Source organism: Anabrus simplex, chromosome 1 (assembly GCF_040414725.1).
Source record: "Anabrus simplex isolate iqAnaSimp1 chromosome 1, ASM4041472v1, whole genome shotgun sequence".
In the NCBI taxonomy this organism is placed as follows: domain Eukaryota; kingdom Metazoa; phylum Arthropoda; class Insecta; order Orthoptera; family Tettigoniidae; genus Anabrus; species Anabrus simplex.
This window is the reverse complement of record NC_090265.1, coordinates 1,779,371,757-1,779,391,162: the sequence shown is the minus strand read 5'-3', so window position 1 is coordinate 1,779,391,162 and position 19,406 is coordinate 1,779,371,757. Positions and strand designations below refer to the sequence as shown.

The 19,406-nt window shown below is 40.9% G+C and overlaps 1 protein-coding gene across 1 annotated transcript in view; it reads left to right on the top strand.

Moving 5' to 3' along the window:
* LOC136883147 (lysozyme) overlaps nucleotides 1-19,406 on the top strand; it is a 57,500-nt gene that overhangs the window by 24,318 nt on the left and 13,776 nt on the right. The window lies entirely within an intron of this gene.

The window sequence follows — 19,406 nt, the reverse complement described above, 5'->3', positions numbered from 1 at the left end:
CGCCCAGGTGACAGATTTCCTATCTGTTGTTTTCCTAGCCTTTTCCTAAATGATTTCAAAGAAATTGGAAATTTATTGAACATCTCCCTTGGTAAGTTATTCCAATCCCTAACTCCCCTTCCTATAAATGAATATTTGCCCCAGTTTGTCCTCTTGAATTCCAACTTTATCTTCATATTGTGATCTTTCCTACTTTTATAAACGCCACTCAAACGTATTCGTCTACTAATGTCATTCCACGCCATCCTTCCGCTGACAGCTCGGAACATACCACTTACTCGAGCAGCTCGTCTTCTTTCTCCCAGTTCTTCCCAGCCCAAACTTTGCAACATTTTTGTAACGCTACTCTTTTGTCGGAAATCACCCAGAACAAATCGAGCTGCTTTTCTTTGGATTTTTTTCCAGTTCTTGAATCAGGTAATCCTGGTAAGGGTCCCATACAGTGGAACCATACTCTAGTTGGGGTCTTACCAGAGACTTATATGCCATCTCCTTTACATCCTTACTACAACCCCTAAACACCCTCATAAACATGTGCAGAGATCTGTACCCTTTATTTACAATCCCATTTATGTGATTACACCAATGAAGATCTTTCCTTATATTAACACCTAGATACTTACAATGATCCCCAAAACGAACTTTCACCCCATCAACGCAGTAATTAAAACTCAGAGGACTTTTCCTATTTGTGAAACTCACAACCTGACTTTTAACCCCGTTTATCAACATACCATTGCCTGCTGTCCATCTCACAACATTTTCGAGGTCACGTTGCAGTTGCTCACTATCTTGTAACTTATTCATTACTCTATACAGAATAACATCATCCTCAAAAGGCCTTACCACCGATTCCACTCCTTTACTCATATCATTTATATATATATATATATATATATATATAAGAAAACATAAAGGTCCGATAACACTGCCCTGATAAACTCCCCTCTCAACGATTACAGGGTCAGACAAAGCTTCACCTACTCTAACTCTCTGAGATCTATTTTCTAGAAATATAGCAACCCATTCAGTCACTCTTTTGTCTAGTCCAATTGCACTCATTTTTGCCAGTAGTCTCCCATGATCCACCCTATCAAATGCTTTAGACAGGTCAATCGCGATACAGTCCATTTGACCTCCAGAATCCAAGATATCTGCTATATCTTGCTGGAATCCTACAAGTTGAGCTTCAGTGGAATAGCCTTTCCTAAAACCGAATTGCCTTCTACCAGTTATTAATTTCACAAACATGTCTAATATAATCAGAAAGAATGCCTTCCCAAAGCTTACATACAATGCATGTCAAACTTACTGGCCTGTAATTTTCAGCTTTATGTCTATCACCCTTTCCTTTATACACAGGGGCTACTATATCAACTCTCTATTCATCTGGTATAACTCCTTCGACCAAACAATAATCAAATAAGTACCTCAGATATGGTACTATATCCCAACCCATTGTCTTTAGTATATCCCCAGAAATCTTATCAATTCCAGCTGCTTTTCTAGTTTTCAGCTTTTGTATCTTACTGTAAATAAAAGTGTAGCGTGCATACATCATTTTGGGATTAAATCTGAGGTTAGGGAAGCCAATTCTCTATTTCCAAACTATCCGTGCACCTCGAAAAATTTCGGTAGAATATAATGATATTGTGATATTCCGTCAGTGTGTATGTGCTTCAGAGTGTCGAGTGATTTAGATGCAAGTGTATTTTACAATAATCTGTGCTTTGCCTGCCGAAATGTTTGGCTGGATCTTGGAGTATAACAAAACGTATAAGTGTGGCAGATGGAGAAATTTGTATACTGTTATACAGAAGAAATAGTGACTCAGGGGGATTAGCTGGGTTTGTAACGTAGGGTTTTACACTACCAACACCTTCCGATTCATGGTGTGGTTATCTGATATCAAGCAGACTGCGCCGAACTGAAGCTCGTCCATGAGGTTAAATATCAATGTTTAGTCAATAGAGTTTTTGCACTCATGTTCTTTAATGGATAAACGTTTCATGGATGAACGTTTCATTACTAAGGTACTATCATTGTTATGTCTTTGCTGGCAGGACCTAGTGTTTACAGTGCACTATGTCTTCTGGTATGGGCTAGAGCAATTTTGTTACTTTCATAGATCTGTCTTTGTCTTATCCTTGGCTTTGACAATATGAAAGTGACTGAGGTATGAGTGATGCTATTAATGCCATTCCTTATGCAGCCAGTCCCTGCTATGAATGGTGTGAAAATGTTGCTCATAGGGTCGGTTTGTGTATGCATTTCAGTGGGCTTGGCAGACTGATATGTAATAGCAACTCTGGCTCGGTGAGGAAAGCAACGTGAAACTACCTCACTCCTCATTTCCCTAGTACGCCTCTTCAGTGATGCCTAGGCCATCTATGACGGCTGATGGCAGAGCTGTTGAGGATCCCACCAGCGGAATCGCTGACGGACTGAACATACATACTATCATTGTGTGAAGTGCTGTTATGCCATATGTCAACATTATGTTAACATTACCAGGGCCGTTCATTGGGTTAACATAATAATTTCGGGTGCACATGAGCTGAATGACCCTAAGTTGGCAGATTCGATTCTGGCTCAGTCCGGTGGTATTTGAAGGTGCTCAAATACGTCAGCCTCGTATCGGTAGATTTACTGGCACGTAAAAGAACTACTGCAGGACTAAATTCCGGCACTTCGACATCTCCGAAAACCGAAAAAAAATTAGTTAGTGGAACGTAAAGCTAATAACATTATTATTTCGGGTGTACTTCCCATTCATTGGGTGCTGAATTTAAGAAATTGTCCACCACTTGAAAACTAAGGCAACCTATTATGTTTCATAGTTTTCATGAGAGGGAATAAATTGAGGAATTTCGCACCTTAATTTATTTTGAAACATTCAAAACGATGCTAGAAATAGCATTTTATGACAGTTTTATAATGCAATTTCATCTATTCAGCGAAGTGAAATCTAAGAGAAAACTTTATTTGGCGAATTGAATTTTCTTAATAATCAGCTTGTTGGTCTCTTTTCTAGTAGAATATAATGTGATTCAAGTTGATTATATGTGGTGCGTACCTGTTGGCGAAGCGTTTTCATACGTGTAAACGTGATTTTTCCTATGATATTACATTTATCATGTTAAATTACCGCCGTTTATATTATATATACGTGATATTTTCGTGTTAGCCAATACCAGCAATCCGGCTACTTCGGCCGCCATGTTTTTTTAATATTACGGTCTGAGGATTGGAGTCGGTCTAGGTATAATTTACCGGGGTCTGCAGTTAGCGGGCGAACTCCAGTGGGCTTTGTGAGTCGGTGTTAATAAATCTGCACGTGGCTTGCGTTGCAAATGCGAGTCCAAGTCCACTGTTGGCGAGCCACATGGTCGTTTAAGGAACATTTTCGTAAATAACCGATCACCTAGCAGCTACCAATGCTAAGAAATCGGCATCAAACACAAATACACCGTGGGTATGAAGGCCCTTGGAGGAGTGGAAGGTAAAGGCTTCCACCATTGTTAACTTCGGCTCGTAATGGGGTAGAGTGGTTAGCTCTACGCCCGGCCGCCTTTGTCCCCAGGAATTAACCTGGTACTGGCGATATGCACCTCCGGAAGTGGAAATCTCGTTTCTTAAAATTTACGACTTCCTGACGGGGATTCAAACCCACGTCCTTCCGGGCGAACCGAGCACGCCTTTACCGCCTCGGCCAGACAGCCCCTGAGAAAGAGTACAAGGTAAAAATAAATAAATCCAAAACAAAAGTAATGTCAAACGAAGAAAGCTGATGCAGGAAATATTAGATTAAAAATGAAGTCTTAGAGGAAGTAGGTGAGTACTGTTATTTGGGTGGAAGAATAACGATGGGCAGAAGTATGGATATAAAATGGAGACTAGCACAAGCATGGAAGGCCTTTCTTTTTTTTTTCTTTTCTTTTTTGTGCTCACTTCGAACATTGATATAGGAATTAAAAAAAGTAATTTTGAAGACTTTCGTCTGGAGCGTGGCATTGTATAGAAGTGAAACATGAATACTAGCTTCAAAAAAAGAATAGAAGCTTTTGAAATGTGGTGTTACAAAAAATGCTGAAAGTGAGATGGGTAGATGGAATCAGAATGAAGAATTGGTGGGAGGAGATCGATCTGGAGAAAATACTCCAGAAGAAGAGAGAGAGAATGATAGTACACGTCTTAATACACCCAGGACTTGTTCAGTTAGGTCTTTAGAGAAGTGTAGGGGCAGACCAAGGCAACAATAAAACAAACATATTATAGCAGATGTAGGATGCAGTAGTTACATAGAAATGAAAGGTTAGCTCGGCATAGGGTGGCGTGAAGAGCTGCATCAAACCAGTCAAACAACAACAAAAACAATTCTACTGCCAGTTACTGATTGTATTACGATGTTTACAAAAATTCCTCACCCTAAGCCACGGCTTTACGAGTAGAGTCAGCCATTACTTTGGGTTACTTGTGTACATATTTTATTTTTATTTTTCGTCTTCGGCTGCTCTAGGTGAACTAATGTTTCCTACCCAGTGTTGCCAACTAGTGATAATCGGAAATTACAAAATTCACAATTGCAAGGTGATAAAATGTCAGGAGTTAGGGACGTGTTCTGCCTAACGTTCTAAATATCCAGACAAGAAAGTAATAATAATAATAATGTCTTTATGTCCCACTAACTACTGTTTTCGGTTTTCGGAGACGCCGAGGTGCCGGAATTTTGTTCCGGAGGAGTACTTTTACGTGCCAGTAAATCTACCGACACGAGGCTGACATACCTGAGCACTTTCAAATACCACCGGACTGCGCCAGGATCGAACCTGCCAAGTTGGGGTCAGAAGGCCAGCGCCTTAACCGTCTGAGCCACTCAGCTCGGCAGACAAGAAGAATGAATGCAGCACTACGTTAGTGAACTGAGGAGCACTGAACCGGAAATGATTGTAGACAGATAAGGCTGTCACGGTGCCAGCTATGAAAATCGTTAGCTGTCATGGTTGGATCTACAGTAAATCTCATTTTCTTTTACGGACGAAAAATCCAACGTAAAGAGGCTCATTAATTCGAAACCAGTGGTAAGGCTTGGAATATTTGTTAATGTGAGCGGTTTATGTGAAACTGATCTCTGATCAAGCCTATCATCATAATCATCATTGTCAGCTAGGATCGGGACTGCTACTCAGTGATATTAGGACTTAAAAGATTCAACGTCTTCATTATCTTTTCTGATCAGTATTAAGAGAGGAGGTCCGCCTCTGTGGTGTAGTGGTTAGTGTAACTAGCTACCACCCTGGAGGCCCGGGTTCCATTTTCACCTCAGCCATCCTCGAAGTGGTTTTCCGTGGTTTCCGCACTTCTCCTCCACGCAAATGCCGGGATGATACCTAACATAAGGCCGCGGCCGCTTCCTTGTCTATCCCTTCCAATCTTCCCATCCCCCACAAGGCCACTGTTCACATGGGCGCCCGCAGGATCTTTTCCAGGGGGGGGGGGCACATTAACAATTTTCTTGAATATAGAAACCAATATAACGTCAGCAACATTAAATTCTTTACAGAAATTTCCGGTTATAACAGATGCTAGATGACTGTCAGTAAGATCAGTTTATGAAATAATCTGGTGTGATATTAAACAATTGAACATCAACCTTTTTAGAATCCCAGCAAGCGAGGCCGCCTGGGCGAGGTACTAGTCCTCTTTCCCAGTTGTATCCAGCGACCCAAAGTCTCACGCTCCAGGACATTGCACTTGAGGTGGTAGAGGTGGGATCCCTCGCTGAGTCCGAAGGAAAGATCAACCCTGGACCATAAACAGATTAAGAAAGGAAAGAAGAAGAAAGAAAGATTAAGAGAGGATCGTTGCCCTGTTGTACTTCTTCTTAAAGTAATAATAATAATAATAATAATAATAATAATAATAATAATAATAATAATAATAATAATAATAATAATAATAATAATAATAATAATTGCACCGGGCGGTACACCTCTACGACGCAAGTTCAAATCTTGCGCCAATTGAAACTTCTCTACTGGAGAAACCCGGAACTTTAACAACTGAACTAACTCGATTGTTTATCAGAAGATGTCACTGTGTATGTTTGATTTGCTTTTGTTTTTCATTGATCAAGAAGTGTGGACATTCTCTAACAGATGTCTCTACTAAAAAACTATGGTAATGTACTCTGGTGCAAGGGAATGAACTTTCTTGGAGAAATTTTGTATTCATAAGTTTCGTTTTTACTAAATTTTGTTCTGTCGTTTGTGGGTTGGCAATATTATTCCTTTCTTTCCGCCTGTTTTAAATGTAGCCAATCAGGAATTTCTGTAATTAATTTCCCACCAATAGGGTGTTTCTTCATTGCCTTGTGTATAAGTTTTTGCTGTCAACCAATAAAAATTGAGTGGGTGTGTCTACTCATTCCTGAAAGGTCTCGAATTTTCCACGAGGATATAAAACTGCTGATTTTCTTGTCTCGGGGCCACTTCAGTAACATCTAGCTTAGTGTGTGGATATGTAGCAGGGGGCGGGAAGCGCCCCGTTCTTCAGGCAGCAGTTCTTCATCAAGGTAATGGCCTCTTAACGTCTTTATTTCTTGCTAGCTCAGCAGTTTAACTCTCGGGGAAGGTTCGAAACCTTTAATATGTAACCGACATCTTCAAATATGTAAGCCTTTTTCGATCCTTGTAAATACTCCACTTAACTTGAACTGTAATTCATTTTGAATTTGAGGTGTTTTCGTAACCGTTTTTCTCTTCCTTCTTAATATGTTAAATTTATTTTGTATACTAGTCACCTCCATAGACTGGGATTAGACCCTGTGCAATAGGCCTAATGCCTCTTAGGTTTTAAAAGGTGTATTTCGGAGTGCAAGTACTCGCCTCCATTCAATCTTGTATTTCGGGCCACTAATTTAACCCGTTTTGTTTTCCTTCCTGAGAAGGCCCAGTAGATTGGGTACGAGGTACCCCTGTGCCATTATAAGTTGTGCCTTGATGGCAGTTAAGTGTAAAATCGGTTTATGGTCATCTGATAGGCTTGAACTATTGAGAGCGGGTCTGCTCTTTCCTAAATTTAATCTCTGTGTGCCTCTAGGAGGCTTAACATTGTAATTAGGAGCAAGTGCTCCTTGGTATGATGGGGTTTTCTGCCCCTTAGTTCAAAAGGTACCTCGGTAATGGGGGCTTGAAGCTCAAAGATGTAAGGTGGGGCTTGAAGCCCAGGACTTGTAACGAACATTGAACTTGTTCTTTCATTTGGAATATCACACTTGTACCTGGATTTGGCTTTATGGTAATTTCACCTAGTGAAAATATGTTTAATTGCCTCTAAATTTTGACCTTCCTGGTCTTAGACCTTATTGTTGGTTATCGATTGACTTGCTGTTATTTGTTGAAGTCTAAGCTTTGTTAAATCTTGTTAAGTTTTGGCATTTTTGAAAATACAACATTTATTTAAATTTTTAATTCATCTTTCGGACTTGTAGTTAGACCCATTCCAGCCCGCACCTTCTTTCACCTCTGCCTTCCACGGATAACTCCGTAACAATATTAATAATAATAATAATCACCATAAACCGAGGTGTTGCTGTCATGCCCTGCATAAGTTATTTTACGTCCCAGTAAATCTACCGATACTAGACTGGCGTATTGTAGTGAACTGGAATCGAACCCGCCAGCTTGGGCTCGGAAGTGCAGTATTCCTCTGTCTAAGCTACCCAGCACGCCTAACACAGAATCCCTGTGGCAGCTGTCGGCGACAAATTCGACCCGAATGCTGCAAGGGAAATTGAATATGCTTCCTCCGCATCTCTCGTGGTCATTTAAGCGTGGGTTAACTTGCTGCCGGCCAGTGATTGACTCACTGGTCTATAGAGGTTCTTCTTATAAGGGAACAAGTGAATCTCACTCTCTCTAGTTAGTAACACCAGACAAGCGCTCCTTGGAAGAGCTTATAGTCCCATTAATGGGTTCTCTTCCCGAGATGAACAGGAAACCACGTTTATTCTGTTCACGCACATTAAAAAGTAAAACAGTACTTGAGCAAGAAAGACATAAATTGGTGACGATGGGATAGGATTGGGCAAAGAGCGACCGTGGCCTTAATGAAGGTACAGCCCCGGCATCTGCTTGGTGTGAAAATGGGAAACCACAGAAAACCATCTTCAGTGCTGCCGACAGTGGGGTTCGAACTCACTAACTCCCGAATGCAAGCACACAGCTGCGCGCCCCTAACCGCACGGCCAACTTGCTTGGTAATTTCATTTTTAATTGTATTTTAATCAATTCTGGAAAAAGCCTATTTCTCTTTAAAATGTGAGAAAGACCTTCCATGCTTGCGCTAGTTTGCATGTTATATCCTTACTTTTGCCATCGTTAGCTATTCTGTTACCCAAGTAACAATATTCATCCAAAGAAAAGCAGCTCGATTTGTTCTGGATGATTTCCGACAAAAGAGTAGCGTTAAAAAAAATGTTCCAAATTTTGAGTGATGTCTTTAAAGGTAGGAAAGGTCACAATATGAAGATAAAGCTGGAATTCAAGAGGACAGATTGGGGCAAATATTTGTTTATAGGAAGGGGAGATAGAAATTGAAATAACTTACCAAGGGATATGTTCAATAAATTTCCAATTTCTTTGCGATCATTTTAGAAAAGACTAGAAAAACAACAGATAGGGAATCTGCCACCTGGGCGACTGCCCTAAATGCAGATCAGTATTGATTGATTGATTGATTGATTGATTGATTGATTGATTGATTGATTGATTGATTGATTGATTGATTGATTGATTGATTGATTGATTGATTGATTGATTGATTGATTGATTGATTGATTGATTGATTGATTGATTGATTGATTGATTGATTGATTGATTGATTGATTGATTGATTGATTGATTGATTGATCTACTTCCTTTAAGACTTAATTTGCTGATCTAATATTCCCTGCATCACCTGGCTTCGTTCCACTGCACTCCATTACTTTTGTTTCATCTTTATTCATTTATTTTCAACTTGATAACCGCGGTTAAAAGTCAGGTTGTGAGTTTCACAAATAGGAAAAATCCTCTCAGTTTTAATTACTGCGTTAATAGGGTGAATGTTCCTTATGGGGATCACTGTAAGTACCTAGGTGTTAACATAGTCTAAGGAAAGATCTTCATTGGGGTAGTTACATTAATGGGATTGTAAGTAAAGAGTACAGATCTCTGCACATGGTTATGAGGGTATTTAGGCGTTGTAGTAAGGATGTAAAGGAGAGGGCATATAAGTCACTGGTAAGACCCCAACTATAGTATGGTTCAAGTGTAATGGGCCATCGCCAGGATTACTTAATTCAAGAACTTAAAAAAGTCCAAAGAAAAGCAGCTCCATTTGTTCTGGGTGATTTCCAACAAAAGAGTAGCGTTACGAAAATGTTGCAAAGTTTGGGTTGGGAAGACTTGGGAGAAACGAGACTAGCTGTTCGACTGGAAGTGGTATGTTCTGAGCTGTCAGTGGAGAGATGACGTGGAATTAGATCAGTAGACGAATAAGTTTGAGTGATGTTTTAAAAGTAGGAAAGATCACAATATGAAGATAAAGTTGGAATTCAAGAGGACAAATTGGGGAAATATTCGTTCATTGGAAGGGGAGTTAGGGATTGGAATAACTTACCAAGGGAGATGTTCAATAAATTTCCAATTTCTTTGCAATCAATTAAGAAAAGGCTAGGAAAACAACAGATAGGGAATCTGCCACCTGGGCAACTGCCCTAAATGCAGATCAGTAGTGATTTGATACTCCTCAAAAACTGTGTCTATACCATTCGGACATTTCTCTAAATGTTCTGCAGTCTCACATAAAATAACAAATATCATTCGCATATCGCAGGGTTTTGATTTCTTCTCCTTGGATTGTGATTTCCTTTCCTTTCTGATTTGCTTCATCACCTGTTCTATATAAACATTGGAAAGGAGTCCGTCTCCATGGCTAAATGATTATCGTGCTGGCCTTTGGTCACAGGGGTCCCGGGTTAGATTCCCGGCCGGGTCGGGAATTTTAACCATCATTGGTTAATTTCGCTGACACGGGGGTATGTGGTATTTTGATCATCATTTCATACTTATCACGACGCGCAATCGCCTACGAGCGCCAAATAAAAAGATCTGCACCTGGTGAGCCGAACATGTCCTCGAACACTCCCGACAATGAAAGCCATACGCCATTTCTTTACATAGGAGACGGGACCACCTACAAGCTACAGGACTCAAACCGCGCAGCTGCTTGCTCAATAAGACAGAACGTTATGGTATAGGATTGTATTCCATGCCTGAAACAACCAACCGGAGAGTGCGGAGGCAACTGATAAGCGCTACAACTCGAAGATTATTTTTAGGTTGAGAAACTGGACAGTGATATTATAGACTGCCTGACAAAAAAACTTAAGTGGTCCAATATTATTCCATTTCGGTATACATACATACCATTTATGTGTGAGTAAATGATTAGATTCACAAGGACTGTAATGTGTAGAACGGCAATCACAGCGCATATGTGACGATGACACCGTCCTGTTGCTGATAAGTTGTTGCCAGTCAATTGCTGTGAGTCAGACAGTTAAGCAAGACGTGCAGAGAGGACTACGAACAGTACGAAGCACTCGCGATGGCTCGGAAACGCGTTAGACAGCCTATGCACCAACTGATAGCATTTGACAGAGGCCGCATGAGGCTGGTTAGTCGTATCGTGCAATTGCCAGACATATGCACCATTCAGATGTCACAGTGGCCCGATGTTAGACTCATTGAGTACATGAGGGCACTCAATCACATCGTTCAGATAGGAGTTGACCAAGAAACAGCGCCTCGATGACGGACCGCCGTATGGTGCGCCAAGTATTGCGGGATCCCGTAACTTTGGCACCCGCCATCCGCGAACATGTACTGGAGACTTTACAACATCCTGTGAGTTCCCGCAGAGTGTCCCGACGACTCGCATCCGCCAGATTGGGGTCCTACCACCCCTCGAGTCTGTTGCCATTGACACCAGAACACCAACGCCTGCGTTTGGAGTGGTGCCTTGCCCAGAAGGCATGGACAGAGGACGACATGCGTCACATCATGTTCAGTGATGAGTCCTGCTTCTCCATAACCTCCGCTGACCATCGTGTGGTGTCGAGGGCAGAGAGCAGATCCTGCCCACATTGTGGAAAGACACACAGGCGTAATCCCTGGCATCATCGTGTGGGGATCCATACGATATGTGTTGAGGTCACCTCTAATAGTGCTTCGGCAGACTTTGACGGCACAGCGATACGTCACAGACATTCTGCGTCCGCACGTCTTTCCCCTTAATGCACAGCACGCTGGGACAGAGTTTCAACAAGATAATACCCATCCACACACAGCACGTTTGTCTATGGACTGCCCAGAGCAGGTTGAGGTCCTACCGTGGCCAGCAAGATCCCCGGACCTCTCAATCATTGGACACGTGTGGGATGACACTGGATTATTATTTATTTATCGTATGATGAAAGGAGGAATATCAGCTATTTACAAAATATGTACAAAAATACATATACACTCACTCTCAAGTTCATAAAATTATTCACAATACTATGTCCAGATGGTTAATCCACTCAACGGCTTCTTGTGTTAGGTTGTGGAGATCTTTCATTGAGCCTCTAAACGCTCTGAGGGGACATTCGAGCACTGTGTGATCCATGGTTTGCTGTTCTTCACCGCAGTCGCAGTGAGGAGAGGACTTCATGCCCACTTGTTCAGTATTGCTCCGCATCTTCCTTGGCCAGTACAGTACACACCACTGTCGTCGAGGTGAATGAAAGCCTGCGGGCTACTCCCAAGGAGTTTTAATTAAGTAATGATGTGTCAGGGAGTTATGGCTCTGCCACTGATTGTTCCATGCATCTAGTATTCTGAAGTGATTGTCTTGCAGGTTGATTGCTGTTCGCCACGATGGTTGTCTAGACTTTAATCGCCGCGGTAATGATACTGGACAATTTGAATGTATTGGTAACATTCTTCCATGTGTTCAGCAATGACTGAGATCTTCTAAGGGGTGGGGGTGGAGTGTTACTTAGAACGGATAGCCAGTGCGTGTTAGTAGATTGAATAAATCCTGTGATGAGGTGCATTGCTTGATTGAGCTACTTGTCAATTATTTTGGTGTGAGCACTGTTTAACCATGTAGAACAGCAGTATTCTGATGACACTGGACGGGGAATTCGTCTGAGTACCAATCAATCAATCAATCAATCAATCAATCAATCAATCAATCAATCAATCAGTATTGATCTGCATTTAGGGCAGTCGCCCAGGTGGCAGATTCCCTATCTGTTGCTTTCCTAACCTTTTCCGAAATGATTTCAAAGAAATTGGAAATTTATTGAACATCTCCCTTGGTAAGTTATTCCAATCCCTAACTCCCCTTCCTATAAATGAATATTTTCCCCAGTTTGTCCTCTTGAATTCCAACTTTATCTTCATATTGTGATCTTTCCTACTTTTATAGACGCCATTCAAACCTATTCGTCTACTAATGTCATTCCACGCCATCTCTCCGCTGACAGCTCGGAACATACCGCTTAGTCGAGCAGCTCGTCTCCTTTCTCCCAAGTCTTCCCAGCCCAAACATTGCAACATTTTTGTAACGCTACTCTTTTGTCGGAAATCACCCAGAACAAATCGAGCTGCTTTTCTTTGGATTTTTTCCAGTTCTTGAATCAGGTAATCCTGGTGAGGGTCCCATACACTGGAACCATACTCTACTTGGGGTCTTACCAGAGACTTATATGCCCTCTCCTTTACATCCTTACTACAACCCCTAAACACCCTCATAACCATGTGCAGAGATCGGTACCCTTTATTTACAATCCCATTTATGTGATTACCCCAGTGAAGATCTTTCCTTATATTAACACCTAGATACTTACAATGATCCCCAAAAGGAACTTTCACCCCATCAACGCAGTAATTAAAACTGAGAGGACTTTTCCTATTTGTGAAACTCACAACCTGACTTTTAACCCCGTTTATCAACATACCATTGCCTGCTGTCCATCTCACAATATTTTCGAGGTCACGTTGCAGTTGCTCACAATCTTGTAACTTATTTATCACTCTATAGAGAATAACATCATCCGCAAAAAGCCTTACCTCCGATTCCACTCCTTTACTCATATCATTTATATATGTAAGAAAACATAAAGGTCCGATAACACTGCCCTGAGGAACTCCCCTCTCAACTATTACAGGGTCAGACAAAGCTTCACCTACTCTAACTCTGGTAATGGTTAATGTAATGTTATTGTAATGTAATGTTATTGTTGATCAATGTTAGGGGCTTTCTATATTGTAGGCCTTCACATTTAGTTTTCTTTCGACTCTGTGATTTGCAAAATATTTTATACCGTAAACTGTAGTTTCTTATTCTACGACTTACGCAGCGATTTTCATTAAATACTGTTTACCCATTTTCTCGTTACTCGGCGCTGATATGAACTTTGTAACAAAAATCTAAATTCATGAATATGTTTGTGATCATATCCAGTACGGTAACAATGTATAAGACATGAATAATAGGAAATTTAATACTATATAACCTTAGTTATGTAGCATTCATCGATTACACCTCTAATAAGAAATATTTGAGAATTACATTTTAGGCCTTCCCCTAAACTACCATTTCACTCAGCGTGAATAAAATAATTTACAGCCTAGACTATAGCGACTTATTTCCTGACTTTGCATACCGATTTTCATCAAGATAGGACTACCAATAACAATATATGAGAATTAAATTTTAGGCCTTCCCCTAAACTACCATTTTTCTCAGCGTGAATACAATTATTGATAGCCTAGATTGTAGCAACTTATTCCCCAACTTTTCATACCCATTTTCTTTAAAATACAACCACTAATAACATAAATAGTTGAGAATTCAATTTTAGGCCTTCCCCTAAACTACCATTTCACTCAGCGTGAGTAAAATTATTTATAGCCTAGATTGTAGAGGCTCATCCCCTGACTTCACATACCGATTTTAATTAGACCACTAATAACATAAATAGTTGAGACTTCAATTTTAGGCCTTCCCCTAAACTACCATTTCACTCAGCGTGAGTAAAATAATCTATAGCCTAGATTGTAGAGGCTCATCCACCGACTTCACATACCGATTTTCATTAAATTCTCTTCAACCGTTTTCTCGTGATGCGTGTACATACAGACAGACAGACAGACAGACAGACAGACAGACAGACAGACAGACAGGCAGGCAGGCAGACAGACAGACAGAAATTACGGAGAAGTAAAAAGTGCATTTTCTTGTTACTATGGACATGGCCGATACAGAAATACCATTATTTTCAAATTCTGAGCAATGTACAGACAAAACTCTTATTTTATATATATATAGACTTTGTATTAAAATCGCAACCTTTTGTTCATAAAAAATCCTGTTGCGTCTATGAGTGACTATTTACTGCCTGTGTTGCGTGATTTTCCTCACATCAGTTGTCCTGAAATCGGACTTTCATAGTTATTGACTGAAGTTATTTGCGAATGTAGAGATCTTTGAAAAATTTGAACGCGAGAACGGGAATCACTTAAACAGAAAAGTGTGTACAATTATTTTTCTACAGCATTTACTACCAACCGTTAACAGTTTTTGTACGGCTTTTCCGCTGCAGAGGGGGACATTCTTCACTGAATTTCTTTTTTAAGGTGTAAGGTGTTATTCGAATATGTTGATTGAGTGATTGGCTATATATTTTAACAGAAATACGCAAAATACTTAACGTGTGCTGTAACGAACTATGGTGTTTCAATGCCAGCGAACTAGCGCTCGGTGGTGAAAATGGGAACTAGGCCCATATCGCTAATATTGCTGTATTGGGAAGGCGTATTACCGCAGTCTGACAATAATATTAAAATCTTTGGCCCAGCCTAGTCCAAGGTCACTCTAGGCATAGAGTTAGTAAATAGAATCTAGGAACGTCTAGACATGCTACAACAATCCTTTGCGGTGGCGGCCATATTGAGTCTTAAGTATCGTTATGATGTAGGCGAGCCCGATGTGATCATCTATATATAATATAAAATAAGAGTTTTGTCTGTACATTGCTCAGAATTTGAAAAGAATGGTATTTCTGTATCGGTCATGTCCACAGTAACAAGAAAAAGCATTTTTTACTTTTCCGTAATTTCTGTCCGTCTGTCTGTATGTATGTATGTATGTACACGCATCACGAGAAAACGGCTGAAGACAATTTAATGAAAATCGGAATGTAAAGTCGGGTGATGAACCGCTACAATCTAGGCTATAAATTATTTTAATTACGCTGAGTGAAATGGTAGTTTAGGGGAAGGCCTGAAATTTAATTCTCAAATATTTATGTTATTAGTGGTCGTGTCTTAATGCAAATCGCTAGACAAAGATAGTAAATAAGTCGCTACAATATACACGCTATACACGCTGAGAAAAATGGTCGTTTAGGGGAAGGCCTAAAATTTAATTGTCAAATATTTATTTTATTAGTGGTCGTATCTTCACGAAAATTGGTATGCAAAGTCGGGGAATAGGTCGCTATAATCTAGGCTATCAATAATGTTATTCACACTGAGTGAAATGGTAGTTTAGGGGAAGGCCTGAAATGTAATCTATATATAAAATTAGTGTTTTGCCTGTACATTGCTCAGAATTTGAAATGAATGGTATTTCTGTATCCGTCATGTCCACAGTAACGAGGAAATGCATTTCTTACTTTTCCGTAATTTCTGTATGTATGTATGTATGTATGTATGTATGTATGTATGTATGTATGTATGTATGTATGTACACGCATCAATAGAAAACGGCTGAAGAGAATTCAATGAAAATCGGTATGTAATGTCGTGTGATGAACCACTACAAGCTCGGCTATAAATTATTTTAATCACGCTGAGTGAAATGGTAGTTTAGGGGAAGGCCTGAAATGTAATTCTCAAATAAGTTATTTATGTTATTTGTGGTCGTATCGATAAATCTATATATATATAAAATAAGAGTTTTGTCTGTACATACTCAGAATTTGAAAAGAATGGCATTTCTGTATCGGTCATATCCACAGTAACAACGAAATGCATTTTTTTACTTTTCCGTAATTTCTGTCAATATGTATGTATGTATGTATGTATGTATGTATGTATGTACACGCATCACAATAAAACGGCTGAAGAGAATTTAATGAAAATCGGTATGTAATGTCGGGTGATGAACCACTGCAATCTAGGCTACAAATTATTTTATTCACGCTGAGTGAAATGGTAGTTTAGGGGAAGGTTTGAAATGTAATTCTCAAATAAGTTATTTATGTTATTAGTGGTCGTATCGATAAATACTACATAACTAACATAACTTTAGTTATGTTGTAAGTTAATAGTAGTTATGTAAGAAGTTATTAAATTTCCGATCACTTATGTCTTATACATTGTTACCGTACCGCATATAATCGGAGATTTTCATGAATTTGGATTCTTGTTACTAAGTCCATATCAGTGCCCAGTCACGAGAAAATGGGTAAACAGAATTTAGTGAAAATCGCTATGTAAAGTCTGAGAATAAGGAACTACAGTCTACGATATAAATAATTTTAAGACACCCTAATACCACAGAGTCGAAAGAAAACTAATGTGAAGGCCTAAACAATATAGAAAGCTCATAAACGTTATCAACAATAACATTACATCGACCATTGTTTGTTGTGATGTGCTTTTTGTCTTCTGTTTCCTCTCATCCCCGATAGATAGGATTACTGCGGCGTACCGAGGTTTTTTTTAAAATTTGCTTGACGGCGCACCGACACAGGTAGGTCTTATGGCGACGATGAGATAGGAAATGAATAGTGGTGTGAAGGAAGCGGCCTTGGCTTTAAGGTACAGCCTGGCGTGACTGGTGTGAAAATGGGAAACCACGGAATACCATTTTTTTGCTTAACGTCGCACCGACACAGATATGTCTTATGGCGACGATGTGATAGGAAAGGTCTAGGAAGTGGAAGGAAGCGGCCGTGGCTTTAATTAAGGTATAGTCCCGGCATTTGCCTGGTGTGAAAATGGGAAACCACGGAAAACCATCGTCAGGGCTGCCGACAGTGGGGCTCGAACCCACCATCTCCCGAATATCATCTTCAGGTTTGCCGGCAGTGGGGTTCGAATCCATATTTCCCGGATGCAAGCTCACAGCTGCGCGCCCCTAACCACACGGCAAACTCGCCTGGTCGTACCGACTGTAACAGCCTGCCTGTATATTGGTGGGAAGTAGCTGGGGTGTAAGATAACTTTCTTCTTTAGCATGCCATTCCTCTGGTTCATACATTTTTTGATATATCTGGTACGTAACACACTGGTTCATCATAGTATTCGAGCTATACAATCCCTACTCTGAGCCTCTGATTGAAATGGGCAGTGTGCATATTTAACGGAATAATGACAGAGGAGTGTTCACGGCAGTCTGCGACCTGGTTATTCCAGCTCTGGAACTTTGGACTCTTAGATCGGCACCGTAGTACTGTTCGTTGAAAGTGAGAAAGTGTGCGGTTTCTCATTTGATCGAGTATTTTATATAATAACATTGCTTTCAATCGCTACATTCCTACTGACGTTTTTGTAATGACCTATGTTGAATTCAGTTAGGAAAACCACCAAGTCAGTCTTTCTGAGAATCCCGTAGCGAAGCACGGGTACATCAGCTAGTGTGAAATATGTTTGCATTTTTAAGGAAAATCGGATACTCTGCTACACCAACTTGTCAGAATAATTCAACTAGCGGGATTAGAGTGTTTCGCATTCCAGTGATATGCAATGGTGAGCTAAGTGGGTACGGAACAAAATTACAGACGTGGTGAATGGCGACCCACATTTAATTCCGTCTTGTTCGAGGTTAGTAAGTTATTTCAATGACGTTACTCCTGAAGAATCCAATGTTTATATGAACGATTTTCGTATTGGCTGGTTCCGTTATGTATTTCCCTCCGACATCATTTCGATAAATCGCAGTTTGAACAGAAGAGGGTAGATGGACGGAAACACTCAAGTAGAATTCCATCCTAAAAATGTTCCTAATCCACCCATGTCTTTAAAATGTTCTAGGAAAGCTCGCAATCCGGTAGTATTTCAAGGTATTTAAATACGTCAGCTTCGTGTCGGTAGATTTACTGGCACGTAAAAGAACTCCTGCAGGACAAAATTCCGGCACCTCGGCGTCTCTGAAAACCGTCAAAGCAGTAGTAGTTACTATATGTGTCTTACGAGAAGTCGCGGCAGCTTGCAGGTACCATACTAAGCTACAAACATTATTCGTGATAAATAGTGAAAGTGATGCGTGTTCATTTTGCAGTACTTACAGTAAATGTGTAGCTAAAGTGTAATTGCGTTACCAATTTGAAACTTCACAGCAGCACCTTAGTTCACAAGAATCACCGCGCACGGAACTGATGTTTCTTGTCAGGTCTTGAGACTTGAGATTGGCGCATGTTGAGCAGCCATGCTTACCCTCCGCACCCCTTACCCCGCATGCACACGACTTCTCATCAGAGCCTGGCACAAGTAAGTGGAAGCAACGCCAGGACTCAGCTAAGGGCCCCGCGTTCATCAACCCACGCTCCCAAGTTAAGAGTCCCTGGAAGCGGCCGTGTAAGTTAGGTACCATCTCGGCATTTGCCTGGAGGAGAAGTGGGAAGCCACGGAAAACCACTTCGAGGGTGACTGAGGTAGGAATCGAACCCCTCTCTAGCCAGTTGATCTCCCGAGGCTGAGTGGACTCCGCTCCAGTCCTCGTATCACTTTTAAAATTTCGTGGCTGAGCCGGTAATCGAACCGGTACTGTATTCTGATGTACTTTAGGTCTTTCTTTCTTTCTTTCTTAATCCGTTTGCCCTCCAGGGTTGCTTTCTTCGCTTGGACTCAGCGAGGAATCCCACCTCTACAGCCTCAAGGGCAGTGTCCTGGAGCGTGAGACTTTGGGTCAAGGGGATACAACTGGGGAGGAGGACTAGTAACTCGCCCACGCGGCCTCACCTGCTATACTGAACACGGGCCTTGTGGAGGGGATGGGAAGATCAGTAGGGATAGGCAAGGAAGAGTAAAGGAGGCGGCCGTGGCCTTAAGTTAGGTACCATCCCGGCATTTGCCTGGAGGACAAGTGGGAAGCCACGGAAAACCACTTCCCAAAAAAAAAAAAAACTTTGAGGATGACTGAGGTGGGAATTGAGCCCCTCTTCACTCATTTGACCTCCCAAGGCTGAGTGGACTCCGCTCCAGTCCTCGTAACACTTTTCAATCGAATCGAACCGGGGACTGTAGGGTGATGTATTGTAGGTAAATGAGGACCTGAGCCAGAGGAATTCACAGGACACTTAT